The sequence below is a fragment of the Schistocerca nitens genome, chromosome 6, assembly GCF_023898315.1.
Source record: "Schistocerca nitens isolate TAMUIC-IGC-003100 chromosome 6, iqSchNite1.1, whole genome shotgun sequence".
NCBI classification, from domain to species: Eukaryota; Metazoa; Arthropoda; class Insecta; order Orthoptera; family Acrididae; genus Schistocerca; species Schistocerca nitens.
The window spans coordinates 697,583,612-697,603,487 of record NC_064619.1 but is presented as its reverse complement, the minus strand read 5'-3'; the positions used below and the strand labels follow the sequence as shown (position 1 = coordinate 697,603,487).

Below are 19,876 nucleotides of genomic sequence, written 5' to 3'. Positions count from 1 at the left end.
TCAATGTGTTCTATTTTCCATTTCCAGGAGTGTAGTTCTAAGTTCTAGAGGACTGATGAGCTCAGATGTTAAGTCCCATCGTACTCAGAGCCATTTTTGAGCCTTACTTGTCAAGTCTTAGATTATTTGGGCCTTCAGCCGCATTTGAAATATTATTTAAGAATAAAATCTTTCACCTTCTGCCTTTTGAAAATTTATTGTAGTTGTGTTTTAAATCGTGGGCCTTCAGCCTTTTTAAAAATTAAAGAGGTTGTGCCCTTAAGCCATAAGATTGTGTGACATAGTCAGTCGATAGTTAAGCTCGGAAATTTGCGCTGTAATGCTTGGACAACTAAATAAAGTTATATGTGTTCGAGTGTAACTGACAGCCGCTCATTTTTGGCCCCTTTCCACAATCCCAACTACCTCCTCTGTCCTGCGGATTTCACCAGGCGTTTCAGTAACTTACAATGGATAGACAAAATTTTCTTGATTTACCTATTTAGTTTAATACTTTGACTCTTTGTATCTTGAGACAGAGTGAACCAAAATTTTTTAATCCTTGTTGGATTTCTACATTTGCTACAGAAAATAACAGGATAAGAGAAGAAAAATCGGTTATTTTGGGAATGGGTTATTTTAAGTAATTTTAACAGTAAAGTTAAACTGCCATGTAAAAGAAAACGATAGAAACGAAAACCAGTTTTTCAGTGATAATCGCCATCAAATGGTTCAAATGGCTCTGAGCACTATGGGACTTAACATCTGTGGTCATCAGTCTCCTAGAACTTAGAACTACTTAAACCTAACTAACCTAAGGACATCACACACATCCATGCCCGAGGCAGGATTCGAACCTGCGACCGTAGCAGTCGCGCGGTTCCGGACTGCGCGCCTAGAACCGCTAGACCACCGCGGCCGGCTAATCGCCATCCCTACCCCAATACTGACCTTACCACCGCAGAATAATTTGATAATTTGAGGTAGTCACTAGGAATCGGTGTCCCAGCACCTCCACGTTGGTAGCCAGCGATGTTGCCAACAAAATAAGGAATCGTTTGATCTGTCACATCCTGAGACATTCAAGGAATCGTGGTTTTGTAATAGAGGGAACTGTGGGGACTAAAAATTATAGAGGGAGGCCATGGCCTGAGTGCCATTAAGTAGGTTCAAAATGCCGTAGTCATGCAGAGATGAAGAGGCTTGCACAGGACTGGAGAACTGTGTCAAACCAGTCTTCGGACTGAACACCACAACAACATCATTCCATCTCATTTTTCACTACTCTTGCTTTACTGCTCTTGGCTTATTGCCTTCTTCATCTAATCCACTGATTTCTGTAAAGTCATGAAGTATTTATTTTCATGAGTTTTATCAATTCTTTTTTCATAATCTGATACTAGATTTAGATTTAGCTCTAAAACTTGCTTTGCTATCTGTCAATTAGTTTATATTTTCGGGAAAATGATCAAATATTTCTGTTGCTGCATCTTGAACTCCATTCTGAGCCACTGACAGCTATTTATGACGTATTTCATTAGCTAATATTCGAGGGGCGTTCAATAAGTAATACAAAATTGTTTTCTGAAAGCAGGTTGGTTTTATTCAGAATTCCAATACACCATATATTCCTCATTCATTTGGCTACAAAACCCTATTTTTGAACATAATCCTCGTACAATGCGACGGCCTTATGCCACCTTGGCGGCAGGGCCTGTATGCTCGCATAGTACTAACGAACGTCTTGCTGCATCAGTAACTTCCCCATCTGCTTCCTGCGAAGTGATCCTTCATTGGGCCAAACGCAAGGAACTAGGAAGATCCGAGATCAGGGCTATAGGGTGGATGAAGAAGAACAGTCCAACGAAGTTTTGAGGTCTTGTCTCGGTTGCGCAGATATGTGTTAGGCCTCCTATTGTCATGGAGAAAAGGAGTGCGTTAGCATTTTTGTGGCGATGACGTTCTTCAATGTCATAGCTGTGTGTGGGCAGTCGGCACGCGGGAGATAAGACAAGTTTGCGGGACCTTGTTCAGATGATAGCGAGTCACCTGCAAGAATGTTGAGGATATTAAGTCCAGTTGTGATTAAATGGTTCAAATGGCTCTGAGCACTATGGGACTTAACATCTATGGTCATCAGTCCCCTAGAACTTAGAACTACTTAAACCTAACTAACCTAAGGACATCACACAACACCCAGTCATCACGAGGCAGAGAAAATCCCTGACCCCGCCGGGAATCGAAGCCGGGAACCCGGGCGCGGGAAGCGAGATCGCTACCGCACGACCACGAGCTGCGGACCCAGTTGTGATTACTGTCACAACATGCTTCAGGTTTTAGTACTTGAAAATGAGTTATTGTTGTCCTGAAACATGTTGTGGCAATAATCACACGATTGACAAGTGGGCTGAATATCCTCAATATTGCATGGGTAACAGTTGTATGATGGCTTCACATGCGTTATCACGTGCAAGTGCCTATGAATATCTATGATGCTCTGGTTTTCCGTCAAAAGAAACTCAGTGACAGCTCTCCTCCGTTACAGACGCTATTTTGAAGACTACATATAGCGCTGCCACCTATCGGAACTTCATAAAACTATACGGCCTGAAACGAGAATAATTCAGATGTCCCATGAATAATTCCGCAATTTTTCAACCGAAATTGTCTGAGACAAAAATGTGTTGCATTATTTATTGAAAACCTCTCGTAGGTATTGTAATGGCGCAGTTAAAATGCCTAGCTCCTTCAAGAGCTTCCTACATGACGTCCGTTGGTCAACACCACATAGTATTCTTTCTGCTCCCTTTTGCACATTCAGTGCTTTCTTTCTCAGTAGTGAGTTACCCCAGAAAATTATTCCATAAAATATTCTTCGCTGGAATATGTGAAGTATGTCAGGAGGTTGATTTGTTTGTTTCCAAGATTAGCAATTATACAAAACGTAAAGGAAGCTGAAATTAATTGTTTGAGAAGCTCAGTAATATGCTTTTTACAGTTCAAGTTTTCATCTATACGTACGTCCAAAAATGTGGAACATTCTACCCCACTTACTGACTCTTGCTCATGTGCTACATCAATTGTTGGTATGTTGTACAGAACTGTTTTTTTTTTTTAAAAAAAAAAAAGAATGTAAGGAGAGTCCATTTTCAGAGAGCCACTTTACAATTCTTTGGAAAATATCATTTAGCACCTCTTCTGTTGCTTTGTGCCTAATGGGACAAAGTACCAGTTTTTCTTGTTAAATGTCAAGTAGAAGGCCATTCACGTACTCGAGATGACTCAGCTATACCTCCAGCTGTCGTTTCATGCCACCCTCTTTGTTTTAAAATGTTCAAATGTGTTTGAATTCCTACGGGACCAAACTGCTGAGGTCATCGGTCCCTAGACTTAAACTAACTTATGCTAAGAACAACACACACACTCCCATGCCCCAGGGAGACCTCGAACCTCCGGCGAGAGCGACCTCGTAATCCGTGACATGTCGCCTCTAACCGCGCGGCCACTCCGCGCGGCTCCTTGTTATAACTGGCCTTCATAAGCAACGTGCCAGGTTTTCATATTCTCTCACTCGCTACTCGCAAACTAATAGCTCTTTATCCTGATGTTCGAATCAGTTTCCCACAAACTTTTTCACGTCCTCGTTGTCCTGGAACCTCTTCCCACGTAACACCACCTTCAGTGTACCAAACAAATGGAAATCACTAGGTGCTAAATAAAGACTGTAAGGGGGATGAGACAGTACTTCTCAGCCCATTTTGTCGATTGTTTCACTGGTTAGCTGAGCAATATGAGGACGTGTGTTGTCTTGCTGGAGAATCACACCTCTCCTCTGAGATCCACGACGTCTCTCTCTCACGGCTGGCTTCACCTTGTTTAAAAGCAAATCCAAGTAGTATTGGCTGTTTATTGTACGCTGCTCTTCGAGATAATCACAAAAGACTGGACCGTCAGCATCCCAAAACACCGTCAACATGATTTTTCCTGCTGATGCTTCGGTTTTAATTTTTTTCTTGACAGTTGAGTTGGTGAGCTTCCACTAAATGCTTTGTCTTTTTTGATTCTGGCTCATAATAGTGAACCCAAGTTTCATCACAAGTTAAAATTTTGTCGAGAAGTGCTCACCTTGTCTTTCATAACGTTCCTTTAGCTCTGTGCACACGCTCAACCTTGTTTCCTTATGTAGCCGCGTCAACTCCTTTCGGACCCATTTTGCACATGTTTTGCTGTACTTCAGCTTGTTACAGATAATGTTATGAACTGTACCAGTACTAACTGGAACCTTCTCAACTATCGTTTCCATAGTCACACGGTGGTCGGCACGAATAATGTCATCAATTCGGCTTTCAAGTGAGGGAGTTGAAATTGCAACTGGTCGACCAGATCGGTGTTCGTCAGTCACTGGGTCACGACAATTTTTGAACTGCTCTACCAGCTTGTAAGAATTTGCACGATTGGTATAACCTTCACCATAAACTTTAGACATTATACAGTATATATTCACTGCTTTCTCGCCTTCAGCAAGCATAAAACGAATAACAGGACGTTGTTCAACTCATGTGGACGTTTCAAGCGGACTCACCATCTTGAATTTGCATTTTTGAAGAAGTTATAAACAAAACGATGTTGATACATCAGCTGATCAGGGCTCATCCCCGTGATACCAACTTAAAGCCATAAAAGTAGCAAATCTGCACTACTAACGGTTTTTTCCCCAGACCAATTTGTCTCTTTAATTATTGAAACATCCTCGTATTTTGGTCTTCATTAACTGGCCTTATTACACCACCAGTTAGATTGGACACTTAAAAATGACGTTCGTGTAAATTTTACCCAACAATTTTGTGCGTTTTAACAGTATAACATAAGCAATTACAGTGTTGTATTCGCTCCACCTTCTGACTACGAATCTACTGTGCTTTTAGGGGTTAAGTATGGATCGAACTGTTAGCATAATTAGTTTCAGCATAACTTCTACAAAAGTTGCCTTCGTTACCCTCTCGGACAAGTTTAAATTAATAATGTTACTTAAACAACCGGCTTTTCTGGTGTTATAACAGGCCAATCAATAGAGACAGAAAAAGGTCGAATATTGTGAATAGTTCGTGCAGTCGGGAACTTTAGTGCAGTTGTAGAAGGGAGTGCCAGGGGCAATATACTAGAAATTCTGACTGGTGAGGAATGAGCGTTGGGCGGAAGTGTGTTTGAAGGACATTTTTGTACGTTTTTCTTGAATAACACGGAAAGCGTAGCCTACAGTGAGGACAGTTTGCGGTACAAAATTTAACAACATTATATTTCCTACAAAAAGTTTCTGTTCATTTTTTCTGCAGGACTAGTAGTTTTCGCATACCAACTGAGAGAATGTGGACATCTCGCGCTTGGTTTATGAAGGCCAGCTTTAACATTGCGGGTTTCATAAAAAGACAGCGGTATTTTATGGACAGCTGAATCACCGAATAGGAATGGACCCACAATTGGACCCTGTGGGACTTCCTTTATGATTTCTCTGCAGTCAGGAAAAATTTTCTACACTTCCGACATTGTTTGAATTATTCTAAAGATTTAGAGACGAGCGTTCTACAGTGGTCATGAATTTGTGTGTGTGTTTTTTTTAAATGTTTGAAATATAGGTCGTATTGCGAAATTGTTTCGGGTGGTTTACGTGCTCAACTAGTGCCACTAAATTTTCACAAAATATAACAATTTTCCCAGTAGAGGCGACGTAGTTTACAGCTATCCCCAGAATGGGCCCAGCTTGACTTCAAGATGTACGAGGGTTGTCCAAAAAGTAATGCACCGCCATTTTTTCTCAGCCGGAAACAAAGCTAAAATGCGAAACTTTACGTTTGTATTTTTTGAAGAATCCTGAGTGAGCGCGCCAAGTTTCGTCACTTCCGACAGATAGCGTAGCTGCAGGACAGTTTCAAAATGGCGGCAGTAGGTGACGTACGTTACAATCAACGTGCCGTCATTGAATTTCCCACTGCAGAGAAAGAAACTGTGGGGAATGTTCACAAACGGGTGTGCAAAGTCTATGGAGCATCTGCTGTCGATGGAAGTATAACTAGTCGCTAGGCACGAAGGGTGAGGTCATCGGAAGGCGGTTCGGCGGAGCTCCACGGTGTGCAGCGGTCAGGGAGACCATCCACAGCTGTCCACCTCACAGCCCTGACCTAGCCGCCTCGGACTTCCACTTGCTTGAACCATTAAAGGATGCCGTTCGTGTAAGACATTTTGAGGACGATAAGAAGGTGATCTCACAGTGAAACACTGGCTCCGCCACCAGAACAAGGATTGGTACCGATAGGGCACACACGCCCTTGTTTCACGCTGGAGCATGGCCATAGAACGGTATGGAGATTAAGCGAAAAAATAAGGTGTGTAGGTAAATCACCATTCTTTCGAGTGTGTTATTCTCACTATCTTCAATAAAGAATTGTTGAAGAAAAGAAATGTGGTGCATTACTTTCTGGGTAACCCTCGTAGTTCCTTTTCGTGAGGGTACCGTTTCCAGAGTCCTGCCAGTTCACTTTAAACTGTACGTCCTCCTATAACTGGTTAAATTAGTTCAGGGGTGGGGGGAAGGCAACGGTATTCCAGCCCCAACAGGGCCATGCGAAGTAGAGTACTGTGGTGCTCAAAACACCCTTCGAATTGATGGCAGCTTTGGCTCTTAAGGCCGAATCAGGTGGACCTTGCTGCCGTGACGTGGCAACGCTTACTCATTTCGTGGTGGCGCCTGCGAGCTATCAGCGGTTCCCGCTTCCGTCTGGCGGTGCGTCGGAGGTGTAGCTCCGTCTGCGTAGTCAGCCCATTCGCCAGCAATCGCTGGCCGCGTGGACAGCGAGTATAAGTATCCAGCAACATTGTGCTCCATTTTGAAATCTGAGCGGCGTGCCTGCTACTCTTATTTCTGTAAGTACCTGCCTAGCTCGAACGAGTGCTTTTGTGTGTTGTGCAGGCCTGCGGATTTATCGACCGAACCGCATTTAACATTTTGCTTGTATCAAGCATAGAAACGAAGTTGAACGTATTTCTAAGAAACTATCTGTAGTAGCGCATTAATGCGTTATTATTTTTGTCTTTTGTTCTGTATCTTCATGCTGCACAGTGGGCCAACTCGCTTCAAAAACTGCACAGGATAGAAAAAAAGATGCACAGTCCCACTTTAGTTCCGCGAAATCTTATGTAGAGTTGACTGGTGCATAGTTGCCCAGTGCTGCGCCGTGATTCGACTCAAGGGGTTGTGATACGTTCCGTGACAGTTGACAGTAGGCAGTCAATCCGACAATGACACATTTTTCAGGTATTGTTTGTGTAGCCTGTTTAATATGTGACAGCTATCGTGCATAGTTGTCTGGATACAATAACATGGGTAGCACTCCAGAAAGCATGTTCATGACATTTTCAACCGGTATAATGACGTATATCGGCTTAATACTAAGTTACTATCGATATTATCTGAACTCTTTGGCGATAAAATTTCTTTTGCGTGATGGCTCCACTTTTGCAAATAGCTCCCCTACTACCTAAATTGTATTGTTAACGATTTCAAATGCATTTGAGTGATTTTAGTGAACGGTCATTTTTCCATCGTGTGGCTGTGACACAGGATAAAAATGTATCCCACATTATTGCAATTATCTCATATCTTCTTTACTGTAGATTTCTTGTGGACCTGCTCGTAATTGTAGTCACCAATTTTTCCGCAAATTGGTAATACATTTTTTACAAGAATAAAATTTCCCCGAGTAATATTGTTCCCCCCCCCCCCCCCCAGACGCTGGGAACTATTGAAATTTTGTACAAAGGAATCTATAACCTCATCAATGACTTTGAAAAAAATGTATATTTCTCGAAAGTCTGGTGCCGACTTCACTTCAATAATGCCCGATGCCGATATCAGTCCATTTAATTTTTATGCTCGGCTATGCCATAATCGAAATTGTTTCGTTACCGAATGGTCAGCTATCTGAGGATGCGTAGGGCAGCTCAGAATAAGGATATCCGGTCTTACCGAGGAAATTTGTAAATATTCCCGTAAGAAAATAATGCACATCGTATTCCATCGGCTTCTGGCATCTTCGGATCCATTGATCTCGTGAATCCAGAAAATGTCGATCAACAGACGCCACCTGAGGTACAAAATCTGCTTTTCGAACCATCTCCCAGTGGACAACCCAACAGCGACTCTTCTGATAGCGAAAGTGACACAAGCAACGAATGTGACTGATTTGAGTGAAAAATGTACAATATCAAATAAAAAATTTCAGTACAGAAACTTCGACTTCTAATTCGTTATCAGCGATCCGTCCGCCTCCGTAGCGTAGCTGTAGCGTTATCGCCTACCACGCAGGGGGCCCGGGTTCGATTCCCCGTCAGGGGACTGGGTGCTGTGTGTCCTTCACCATCATTGACGCGCCAACTAAAAGAACTTGCAATACTGCGGCCGAACGTCCCTGAATTGGGCCTCCCGGCCAACAATGCCATAGGATCATTTCATTTCATCAGCGACCTCACAATACTTTATACCCGGAGTTTTATTCGGATGCACTAAATTTATAATTTTTGATCAGCCAAACTGGTTCCGCCTTTTGAATCTTGTAACTCCGACATCCGATTTCTAGTAAGCGACACAAAGAATCTAAAAAAAGAAACAGTTTTCTAGGATTCTGTACTTTTCTATTGTGTCCAGTTTTAAAGCGAATTGGCCCACTGTGCGCTGTGAAAAATCTCATCTTTGTCCGATCAGCTGAGTGGCAGTGGCCGAGCAATGTACTATAGCGTGTACGGACACTCCGCCGACAATATGACGTGTGCACGGTCTCGTTCGCTCATGTATCAAGTCAAAGTGCTCTCACACTCAGGGAGTAAGCTTAGGGGCACAGCTGCAGGAATCCTGCACAGTCGTCCTGAGCAAAGTGGAGATGATTCGGCGTTTGCCTTCCTCCGGCTTGTTACGAAGTGTCAGGTGTGTGTCTGAGTCGTGTGGATGACTGTGAGGAGGGCCTGTGCGATATAGCGTTGGGTTTGTGTTGTTACGGATCAAGGGAAAAATGGTTCAAATGGCTCTAAGCACTATGGTACTTAACATCTGAGGTCATCAGTCCCCTAGAACTTAGAACTACATAAACCTAACTAGCCTAAGGACATCACACACATCCATGCCCGAGGCAGGTTTCGAACATGCGACCGTAGCAGCAGCGTCGTTCCGGACTGAAGGATCTGGGGAAGGGAGAGGGTGAAACCCGGTGCCGGCATATAACCTACTCCTATGACACACTACGGAGAGGCTTGGCATTCAATACAGGACACTGGCACAAAGACTGGCGATCAGTAAGTGTACACTACAACTACTTCTCCTTTTGTTGATCGAATTCTAGCTGTGAAAATTACCCACTACCAGGGATCGAAACGGCTAGTCCCCGGGTCGAGCGCCACCGCAACGGCGTGCATTAGCGAGCCCGGCTACGGAGGCAGGTTCTCTCATATGTACTCCAGCGGAAAAATGCTTCAGTCAGAGCACAAAAATGCGAACATGTTCCTTTCCATTTAAAAGACCCTGACTGAAAAGCCCGAGCGACCGCTACGGTCACAGGTTCGAATCCCACCTCGGGCATGGATGTGTGTGATGTCCTTAGGTTAGTTAGGTTTAATTAGTTCTAAGTTCTAGGCGACTGATGACCTCAGAAGTTAAGTCGCATAGTTCTCAAAGCTATTTGAACCATTTTCTGACTGAAAAGCGGGGTGCCAACTGGCTCGTTCTACCTCCATCAGCAACTTTAAAAATTTTCCTAAAAATTTTGGCATGCGAACCTATTGGCGCTTTTTAAACATGCAACTCACCTCAAACTCCTACAAGCTGTGACTCAATCACCACCAATAGTCCATGGCTGTAAGTCGCTTATACCCATCCACTCATTCACTCATTCGGCCCAATTCATTGTCATTATCTCTGTGTCTGTCTTTGTCTCCGTGTCACGGCCACAGTCCCCTTCGTTCTGTCCTATTGCTACATTCACTTCTCACTGTCACTGCCTCCCTCTTAATCCCTCTTATTTCTAATATATATCATTCCTTCCTTTCTACTGCTGCTGTCTTCTCACTGTCGCTATCTCTATCTTCCTCGTTGATATTCTCACATACCCTGTCACTCATTATCAGTGGCTCTTACGCACTTCTACTTTCTCTTTATTCCTCCACCCCCTCCCCCCTAGTAGTTTCGGTCACTGTTTACTATGTTCCACTACCATTGTATCCCACTTTTCTCTCACACTGCCATTGTCTCCTTCCCTCTTTCTGTGACACAACCACTGTCTACTATCTTCCAGTATTTCTTACTTTTCCACTGCCATTATCTGTTTCTCGTTCAGCATAAAAGATGCTCGAATATGTTACATGCCAAAACATTTGGCAAAATTTTTAAAGGTGCTGAGGAAGCTAGAATGAGGCAGCTGGTTATCCCACTTTTCAGTTAGTCTTTTTAAATGAACAGAAAATATTCGCATTTTTTGTACTCCCATAGGTGCATTTTTCCGCTAGTTTCCTTTTGCAACAGACATGTAACTCATATAGAATGAAATGTATTGGTTAGTAAAATTTAGATAGTTTATGTGGTGTCACCGCTAGACACCACACTTGCTAGGTGGTAGCTTTAAATCGGCCGCGGTCCATTAGTACATGTCGGACCCGCGTGTCGCCACTGTCAGGATCGCAGACCGAGCGCCACCACAAGGCAGGTCTCGAGAGACGTACTAGCACTCGCCCCAGTTGTACGACGACTTTGCTAGCGACTACACTGACGAAGCCTTTCTCTCATTTGCCGAGAGACAGTTAGAATAGCCTTCAGCTAAGTCCATGGCTACGACCTAGCAAGGCGCCATTAGTTACTTCATGAATCTAAAGAGTCTCACTTGTATCATCAAGAATGCTGTATACCAAAGGACGATATAAAAGTTAAGTGTTCTAGTAGCTACGTTCTTTTCTTTATCACATTCATTACGAATCCTGTTCCAGACTTCGCGCCAGTCGGCGTGTGTGTACGTGTGCCCTCTCGGCTACCCGTCTCTGTGGACTGGCTGCCTTAACAGTCCACTACAGTTTACTTATGTGAAATCGAAATAACGCAAAACTAATTTTACACTTAAAAAAGTATTGCATGTGCTTCTGTACCACAACACACGGTTTCCACATGAGATCGGAGACACTTTACAGTATATTTCTCTCTGCTGCGTCACTTTATACACTACGTTTTCATCTGACACAGGATTTTACGTCCGTATATTACCTGTACATGTACGGCAACTTTGAACTTCTGTATCTCGTGAACGAATAAAGATATGAAGAAAATTTTAAAGGTTGTTCGAGATCGGGATCTTATGAATACTTCGTAAAAATGACAACCATTTGCTGTGCACAGCTGTCTCGGAATCAGCGTCTGGTTTTTGGCTATCTAAAAAGCAACTTTTTGGGGTGTTTCCCAAAAACGAATAAATATTTTTGAATACGGTGGGATGGCTCTTCTAGATAAACGCCTAGGGAATACAGTCTTAAAATCTGAGCAACTTGCTGTTGTTATTTATTATTTAGATTTCGCCACAAACAGAATTTTACGTGTAGGAGTAGGGTAACTTTGAACCTCTGTATCTTGGAAACAAATGAAGGTATCGAGAAAATGTTCAAGACAGTTTGAGATCGGGTTCTTAGGAATATGTTGTAAAAAAAAAAAAATTGGCGTTTGCTGTGCATTGCCGTCTTGGAATCCTCGTCTGGGTTTTGGTCCGCTGATGACGGCGAAAATACAGAATAAACCTTTTTGTGGAGTTTTCTGAGGAACCGCCCATGGTGCGTCCGTAAGTACCATTAAACCCATCGTAGACAAGCGCAAAAAGAACGAACCAATTTGCTTCATTTGCCTAAGAAGGAGAAGTGTGTAATATTCACACTGTGACCGTGTACTGTACGATGGTGACACTAAGATGACCCTTCTGCTGGGTATATAAATGGTCCCTAGTCCAAGGGTATTCAAAACACCTGACACTCCCCTTTTATCACCAACAGAACGTCAGGTATGAACACGGAAAACCCCGTTTTATTTGCGGCGCTTTTGAGTATGTTAGGTGCGTATGCTGTCGCATCCATACCGATAAACTAAACTTAACAGTTGAGAAAGTACAATCAGTATTAAAATTTACAGTTCCTTTTTTGTGTGAACTCAAGGAAACATCAACTCGGTAATATTAAATTACGTGTCTTCTGCATCACCTAACATATCTATCTGCCTCAAGCTGCTTTACCTGGGGTTGCTACAATCAATCACCAGCAGATGATGGCCAAAGAAGCCGAAAACCAAATAGTGAGAAATTGAAAATTGCTATAGAATCTCAAGAGAGTAATTCGTTTTGGATCCTATCATCATGTCTTACTAAGCGTTTAAGAAGCACTCAGTTAGTGTTCAAACTATATTTATTACATCAATGCTAGTAATATTGTGGAAAAAGATGTTTTATTAAGCAACGAAAGTTTCCTCAAAATTGGAAGGCGAACTTCGGTCCAAATCTGTAAAATCAGGAGATTTCTACAGTCACCAATCTCCCACTGCTTCGCAAGCTGTTTATAGAGATGACTCTGGTGAAACAGAAAAAGATGATTTTCGTGTCAAGCTAAGGAGTTTGGAGCTAAAAGACGTAATAAGTGTCGATTTTTTCCAGTCCATAATTTAATTAAAATAATGACTTTCAATTCCCGGCCACGTGTCAGATATAGACAGGGGACAGGGTACACTTTACTGTGTCTGATCCAAAGTATCCGGATACCACTATGTAATGCGGATATGAGAACTAGATGTCACAGGGTCGGATCCACCAGTAGAAGAGAAGACGGGGGGAGTATTGTGTTGTCGGTAGAGAATCAGTAACAGCAGACTTGGTCAGCAGGGATCTGTGACTTCCAACGTCGATTAGTTATTGGATGTCATCTGAATAGCAAACCCTTCAGCGACATTTCAAACCTTCTAAAGCTGTCCTTGTTGACTGTTGATGATGTGATTGCGATGCGGAAACGCGAAGAGACAATCAAAGCTATGCTAAGACAGGCAGGCTTCATGAACTGGACCGACGGGGACCGCCGAATGAGTAGCGTCACTGTCCTGTACAGAGCTGTCAGTTGAGGTGGTCGTTCGCCTCTTGGCGCTACCAATTTGTTTTCCCCTAACATTCGCGTTTTTATTAGGTCCTGATACTTTAATATTAGATTAATATAAAAATATACTATAATATTTGATGTTATGTAAATACACTCCTGGAAATTGAAATAAGAACACCGTGAATTCATTGTCCCAGGAAGGGGAAACTTTATTGACACATTCCTGGGGTCAGATACATCACATGATCACACTGACAGAACCACAGGCACATAGACACAGGCAACAGAGCATGCACAATGTCGGCACTAGTACAGTGTATATCCACCTTTCGCAGCAATGCAGGCTGCTATTCTCCCATGGAGACGATCGTAGAGATGCTGGATGTAGTCCTGTGGAACGGCTTGCCATGCCATTTCCACCTGGCGCCTCAGTTGGACCAGCGTTCGTGCTGGACGTGCAGACCGCGTGAGACGACGCTTCATCCAGTCCTAAACATGCTCAATGGGGGACAGATCCGGAGAACTTGCTGGCCAGGGTAGTTGACTTACACCATCTAGAGCACGTTGGGTGGCACGGGGTACATGCGGACGTGCATTGTCCTGTTGGAACAGCAAGTTCCCTTGCCGGTCTAGGAATGGTAGAACGATGGGTTCGATGACGGTTTGGATGTACCGTGCACTATTCAGTGTCCCCTCGACGATCACCAGTGGTGTACGGCCAGTGTAGGAGATCGCTCCCCACACCATGATGCCGGGTGTTGGCCCTGTGTGCCTCGGTCGTATGCAGTCCTGATTGTGGCGCTCACCTGCACGGCGCCAAACACGCATACGACCATCATTGGCACCAAGGCAGAAGCGACTCTCATCGCTGAAGACGACACGTCTCCATTCGTCCCTCCATTCACGCCTGTCGCGACACCACTGGAGGCGGGCTGCACGATGTTGGGGCGTGAGCGGAAGACGGCCTAACGGTTTGCGGGACCGTAGCCCAGCTTCATGGAGACGGTTGAGAATGGTCCTCGCCGGTACCCCAGGAGCAACAGTGTCCCTAATTTGCTGGGAAGTGGCGGTGCGGTCCCCTACGGCACTGCGTAGGATCCTACGGTCTTGGCGTGCATCCGTGCGTCGCTGCGGTCCGGTCCCAGGTCGACGGGCACGTGCACCTTCCGCCGACCACTGGCGACAACATCGATGTACTGTGGAGACCTCACGCCCCACGTGTTGAGCAATTCGGCGGTACGTCCACCCGGCCTCCCGCATGCCCACTATACGCCCTCGCTCAAAGTCCGTCAACTGCACATACGGTTCACGTCCACGCTGTCGCGGCATGCTACCAGTGTTAAAGACTGCGATGGAGCTCCGTATGCCACGGCAAACTGGCTGACACTGACGGCGGCGGTGCACAAATGCTGCGCAGCTAGCACCATTCGACGGCCAACACCGCGGTTCCTGGTGTGTCCGCTGTGCCGTGCGTGTGATCATTGCTTGTACAGCCCTCTCGCAGTGTCCGGAGCAAGTATGGTGGGTCTGACACACCGGTGTCAATGTGTTCTTTTTTCCATTTCCAGGAGTGTATAAGTTCACCTTTTTTTAGGGGTGACTTTGATTGGCTTAATCTACAGCACAGCTTGCGCTACTTCTATAAAGATATTTTGCTCCTTTTTCTTTACGCTTCGTAATTCACATGTTGCAAAGATTCTGCTACTGGGTGGGAACAGTGATCAAGGAAGACTGATCTTCGGGTTTACAATGTCTACGACAAGACAAAGACAAACTCCCGTGCGGAAGAAGGTAGGAACCCTCACTAGCAATAATAACCTCAGAAACCGGTATAGTACGGTAAGCTAAGATTTCCCGACTTTCAAAGGATTCCAAACCGGCTCTACCTGCATTGTTACAAGCAACGAAAGCTACAGTTAGCCATCCGTTACCCAAACTGGATGAAGAAGAAACTTTCATTATAGAAAAGTTTAACCTCGCACCACAAAATAGAGTAGGTCCATGAATAAGAACAAATTGAGAAGTTTTACCAACTCCTCTTATTTCGTTCTTTTTACCCTTCGCAGAAGATGTCGAAGCACCAAGAGTGCCGTCCACATTGACAAGTGATTTGTAAGAGGAGTTGGTAAAACTTCTCAATTTGTTCTTATTCATGGACCTACTTTGTTTTGTGGTGCGAGGTTAAATTTTTCTTTAATGAAAGTTTCTTCTTCCTCCAGTTTGGGTAACGGATGGCTAACTGTAGCTTTCGTTGCTTGTAACAATGCAGGAAGAGCCGGTTTGGAATCCTTTGAAAGTCGGGAAATCTTAGCTTACCGTACTATACCGGTTTCTGAGGTTATTATTGCTAGTGAGGGTTCCTACCTATTTCCGCACGGGAGTTTGTCTTTGTCTTGTCGTAGACGTTGTAAGATAAATTCTGATTCCAGCGTTCACTTATGGGTGAAGGCTAGTGGTCCTTCTTCTTTGGAAGATTGTCGCATTGTGGGTGATTGTACTCTATATAACCATTGAAAGCAGTTGTCTTCTTTGGAAGATCGTCGCATTGTGGGTGATTGTACTCTATATAATCATTGAAAGCAGTTGTCTTCTTTGGAAGATTGTCGCATTGTGGGTGATTGTACTCTATATAATCATTAAAGCAGTTGTCAATAAACGGCCCTTTTAAGGGCCACAAATACTACACATTGATCTTGCCAAAAGCCGAGAAGCAATTCTTCTTAGTGTTGTAGCTCTCTGGGGCACTCTGGGATGCTCTCTGGGCCACTCTGGGATGCTCAATAGATGTCGAGCACAGTCTAATGCACTGTTTGTAATGGAACTTTTATAAGCCTGTGTCCTTATTGACTGGACATGGTACTTTCCTTTTCGTGGACGATGGAGTAAATGCGCGTTTTAATAGAGCTAGCATGGGAATTTTAGGCGCGCCCGTTGAGTAAACAGTGTGATTTACAAACTAGAAACATCCCTCAACTGCCGCTGGCGTGCGTTGCCATCGCGTATACCACGTTGGGGCCCACGTACCGTATGCACAAGTCGCATCGTTCCTGAGCGTTCAAAAAATGGCTCTGAGCACTATGGCACTTAACTTCTGAGGTCATCAGTCCCCTAGAACTTAGAACTACTTAAACCTAACTAACCTAAGGACATCACACACATCCATGCCCGAGGCAGGATTCGAACTTGCGACCGTAGCGGTCACGCGGTTCCAAACTGAAGCGCTTAGAACCGCACGGCCACACCGGCCGGCCCTGAGCGTTCACCAGCACGTTGAACTTGGCACGCTCAACGTTAACGCTCGACAGCACGGTCCGTGTGCCGACGGCTTAAGCGACGGTTGAGGTGGTGCGAAGAGCGACGTCACTGGATAGTGGGTGACTGGAAACGAGTGGTTTGGAGTGATGAATCATGCTACACCCTACGTCAGTTCGAAGGAAGGGTTGGATTTGGCGAATGCCCGGAAAAAGTCACCATGTGTAGTGCCAGCAGTGAAGAGCGGCTGAGTTGGTGTTACGGTATGGGTGTGTTCTGTTGTGGTAAGGGAGTGGTCCTCTTGTTACATTTAAGAAAGCGCTAAAAGCAAATGTATGTGAACACATTTAACAGCATTGTGTTCTGTGCACGGTAGAAGAACAGTTCGGAGACTATGGTTGTTTTTATCAGCATGACAATACACCCTGTCATAAAGCAGCGTCTGTAACGCAATGATTTGTGGGCAATAACGTTCCTGAAATGGACTAGCCTGCAGAGTCCCGAACTGGACCCAATGGAACACCTTTGTGATGACTTAAACGTTCATTTTGCTCCAGACCCCAGCGTCTAACGTCAGTATCTTCTCAGTTTTCGGCACTTGAGGAAGAATGGGCTGCCATTCCTCCATAGACATTTACACCTCTTTGAACATGTACCCAGCAGGGCTGAGGCCATCATAAACGCGAAGGGTGGACACACTACATATTAATCCCAATTTAATGTGCGTACCCACAGCTCTCGCAAATCCATAAGTTCTGGCTAGTCAGTGCAGGTGTCATACGAACTCTGCACATGCTCCGCTCTATTTTGTGAATATGTCCTCTGCGGTCTGATAAATAAATCCAGATAAGTGGTATGAAAAGAAACACAAAGGAACGTCATAGTAACTTCGGTCATCTATTTCTAGCTAAACTTGTCTTGAAACCACACTTCGGCTCTCTCACTGTCATCTCCGAGACAGGTGGCGTGGCGATTAAGTCACTGGGCTCACTGTGTGTGGAGAAAGCTCAGATCTCCTCCTGACCATCCAGTTGGATTTTACATTAAAATAATTCGCTGTGGAATAAACTCCTTTTCTAGTTCGCGTTTATCGAGAATATCTTGAGGAGGGAATCGCCACACGTAACTGGAAGCGAATGTATATCACTCGTTTCCAGAATGAGATTTTCACTCTGCATCGGAGTGTGCGCTGATATGAAACTTCCTGGCAGATTAAAACTGTATGCCGGACCGAGACTCGAACTCGGGACCTTTGCAAGAGTGAAAATCTCATTCTGGAAACATCCCCCAGGCTGTGGTTAAGCCATGTCTCCGCAATATCCTTTCTTTCAGGAGTAATAGTCCTGCAACGTTCGCAGGAGAGCTTCTGTAAAGTATGGAACGTAGGAGACGAGGTACTGGCGGAAGTAAAGCTGTGAGGACGGGGCCTGAGTCGTGCTTGGGTACCTCAGATGGTTAGAGCACTGGTCTGCGAAAGGCAAAGGTCCCGAGTTCGAGTCTCGGTCCGGCACACAGTTTTAATCCGCCAGGAAGTTTCGTATATCACTCGTATTTACAAAAAGTGTAAAAGATTAAAGACCAATCTCGCTGACGTCCGTCTCTTGGAGAATGACAGAGTACGTTCTAAGATAAAATACAGTGTGATTCAAAAAGAATGGTCTGATTTCAAACCTCCATATTTATTGATAAAAACATATTACAAACATGACATAAATTGCAAAATACCCACAATATCTTAATACAATTACAAGTTCTCTTTACGTCCACCAGCACCAGTATAGCAACATCGGGACGGTAGCTAAATTCGTCATAAACTTTACACAATGTATCTGCTTTCACTGAAGTTATGGCGGCTCTTATTCTGTTCTTCAGTTCTTCTATGTCACGAGGTAAAGGGGAGATGAACACACTTTCCTTCACATAGTCGCACAAGAAAAAATCGCATGGGGTCATGTCTGGTGATCTCGGGGGCGAAGAACGCAGGAGACTGGCTGTCTCGGGGTCCCGTGTAACCTATCTAGCGTTGAGGCAGAGATTCGTTGAGAAACTGTCGTACGCTGTTGGGCCAGTGCAGTGGAGCTCCGTCCTGTTGGAAAATGAAGTCGTCGGAGTCGTCCAAAAGTTGGGGAAAAAGCCAAATCTGCAGCATTTGAAGACAGTGTTGGATAGGACGCATGGGTCCCCGAGACACTGCTCTGCGGTTTTGGCCTTCAAGATCGCCAGACGTGACCCCATGTGATTATTTCTTGTGGGGATATGCGAAAGAAAGTGTGTTCATCATCCCTTAACCACGTGACATAAAAGACATGAGCAGAATTACAGCCGCCGTAATTTATGTAAAAGTAGATACGTTGTGTAAAGTTTATGACGAATTTAGCTATAGTGAAGATGTTCGTGCTGTTGGTGGTTGACGTATAGAGAATTTGTAATATCATACCTAAAAAGTTAAGATTTTGTGAGTATTTTCTAATTAATCCCATGTTGGTAGTATGTTTTTATCAATAAATGTGGAGTTTTGAACTCAAGTCATTCGTTTTGAAACACCCCGTATTGTGACGTTCCTGATGGAAAACGAACGTCTCTCGAAGATTCGCCACGGATCCAGGAAAAAGCTACCTTTGTTTAAAAGCAGCTTGCTTTTTTCGTACACGATATCTTACAAACAATAAATGCAGATAAAAATTTAGATTCCGATTTCCAGGATTTCCAAACGGCGTTGGACGCTGCACCACGTCGTTCACTTCTAACCAAGGTACGAAGTGTTTTCCCACATAAGTTAAAGGAAGGTATTTTCGTGATACAGATAATTCCGCGATACTTTCTACTTAACTCACTGGGAGCACACCTGTTGTAAGGGCAACGCTTGTAGTTCCTTGGAACATCATTGTTAGCAGCACAAGAAATTGTTGAGTAGCTGCAAGCGCAGAGTCGAAAGAGAAAAAAAAGTTAGTACTGGTGTCGTTGATCGTCGTAAGATACAGTTGTTGTAGCAAGGTGTGCACTAACTGAGATGACCAATCAAGGTAAGAGTTAAAAGAACGTATCTGTTTCTGAGTTGCTAATTCGTTATGTATCGCACTTAGGTATGTTATTTACGTGACAAAAGCTATAGCTTAAGTTTTGGAAGGATGTTCTTAGCTTCTTTGCGTTTATAATGGTGAAGTTTACACGCGATGCACTATTTTACGCTATAGCTCGGTTTCTTTGTACTTTACACACCTAGTGGACCATGCAAAACTGATTACCTTATATTGTGCTCAGTAAAACTGATTGGCTATACAGGATGTCCCAGAGGCAATGGTCAGTATTTAGGGTTGACAGGAACGACCATTCGAAGCAAAAAAGGCCAGCAAACATGGGCTCTAAAATACTTACCGTAAGAGCTACGAGCAGTTCATCTGCGATTATGTGAAACAAATCTCTACTACTGAGCAAGTGCTCATGGCTATCGACGGTTCGCTAAATAGTAACAACTCCACATGTATGTGGATGTAGATGT

General features: G+C 44.1%; 1 protein-coding gene across 9 annotated transcripts in view; it reads left to right on the top strand.

Moving 5' to 3' along the window:
- The window catches only part of LOC126262402 (protein rolling stone-like), a 141,367-nt gene that overhangs the window by 59,329 nt on the left and 62,162 nt on the right, over positions 1-19,876 (top strand). The window contains exon 1 of one of the 9 annotated variants that reach the window (XM_049959024.1): positions 6,808-6,897. The exons of 7 other annotated variants lie outside the window; for them this stretch is intronic. The gene's annotated coding sequence lies outside the window, so the exon portion shown is untranslated. Of the gene's footprint in view, positions 1-6,807; positions 6,898-19,876 lie in introns of those variants that run through there. One more of the 9 variants, XM_049959021.1, reaches the window with a different exon arrangement.